This window comes from Cryptomeria japonica, chromosome 4, assembly GCF_030272615.1.
Source record: "Cryptomeria japonica chromosome 4, Sugi_1.0, whole genome shotgun sequence".
NCBI classification, from domain to species: Eukaryota; Viridiplantae; Streptophyta; class Pinopsida; order Cupressales; family Cupressaceae; genus Cryptomeria; species Cryptomeria japonica.
The window spans coordinates 509,520,943-509,522,846 of NC_081408.1; positions in this window are offsets into that span (position 1 = coordinate 509,520,943).

Consider the following 1,904-nt stretch of genomic DNA (forward strand, 5'->3'; position numbering starts at 1 on the left):
TACAATCATATCATTCACCCAAAAAAATCATCTACACTGGTCTTATATATCCGCAATCACAAAATAGATAATTTACCATGTCAACATGTTGATGTAACGTGTAGTCATATGTCAGCTAGACCGGATCACCAAAACAACAATAAAATGATGTCTCTATATCAGTCCAATCACCCCAAACACGATTCATAGCTCCACAATCACCGGGAAGCTTTCGGACCAAAACTGCTCTATTCAACCTGAAATATTGGTTAACTGGCTACTGGTTGACGTCTTCTTCTAGAAATCAAGATCCATAATTACTGAATGGGAATCTCATGAATATTTACCATCAATGACAATCCTAAACCAATAATAAACCATCAGAAGTCATCAGATGAGTGTCGATTGTCAACAATCTCCCCCTTTGGCATTGATACCAACACTCATGAAAAATGGCTAAGTGTTGACAACTGTACACCGGATTAAAAGAATTTCTAAGGCTCCCCCTTAGATAAAGAATTCTGAAACTTGTAATTACAGGCTTCTATACTATACATTTTTCACCTTTTCTCTCCCCCTTTGACAACAATGCAAAAGATGGGGTGTTGTCCAAAATTTATATACAGAGATACTTGCTGGAGATATTACAAATACTTGAAGATGTCGACAAAAATGGTCTTAAAAAATTCTAGGTGAGTGTCCCACCCACTCTTCAAGTTATCCAAAACTATAATAAATGCACTAAATATAGTTGCATGAATTTCTACTTCCTTCAGATAAGATGAAACAGGTTGAGTCATTGCCTTCATGCAGTCTACCTTATTGCTTAACATGGTGTCCAACCAGGGGGCAATTAAGTTCACGAGATCACCAACTCTCCTCAAAATCTTGTCCTAGGCTCCACGACTTCAATTCGACATTGATCCTTATCAACCATGAAGCAAATAGTTTGCTCATACTTCTCCACAATATCCTTAGGGATTCTTTCTTTGTTCTTCATTGCAGCTTGGAAATATTGAAATAACCCTAGAGAGTAGATATTCTCATTGTGGCATCTCCTATTCCCCACAATCCCTCTTTGATTTGCATTGCCACTGGTCTATCATAGGCCCATTGGACATTCACACTGGGTATCTCATTCAAGAAATATAAGGCCAAGAAAATAAGAAGAGTTCCATATTTAAAAGTGTTCTTCTTGTCTTGCTTAATTTTCTTCAAATTACTCATCAGCTCATTCAGAAGGATTGTACATAGATCATACCTCATGTCATTCTTCAACATTTGATATGCAAAGTATATGGCAGTTCCAAAGACAGAGTTGTGTCTTCTTGACTAGTAAACTTTGTATTTGACCACCATTGATGCAAACTTCACATCATTCTCCAGAATGTCATTTATGGTCATCTCTTTGCTATTGAACTTGGAACCAGTAGTTGCTATCACTATTTTATTCGATACTTTTCTCAGACCAGGTACTTCACCGATTTCACTGAGGCATGTCACAACTTGAATTACCTATTTGGTAATATTTTGAGGCCTATCAAGCCATATGAACTCATCATGGACTCGACTGAGAATATACCGGATCCACTCTTCTTTGTTGAACAATAGGAAATTGACGAACTGCAAAAAACCCTTGTTCTAAAGAAACCTATACTCTAGTTTGAGGTTTCCCAAATTGTCTGCCAAATGTTTGTTATACAAGTTCAACATGTTAATGTTACCAAGATCCTCAATATCACAATGGATGTATGCCCTAATATCCTCATTGTGAAGGACGACATAGGGTACCAAAGAAAATGCACCTTCTGGATCATATTCCATGGACTTGAAAGGGTGTTTCTTGAAAATGGGTCTGGCTCTATCCTTAATCTCGACAACCAATGGGGTAGCAATACCAGAAGCTAAAGCCATTTCAAACTCAG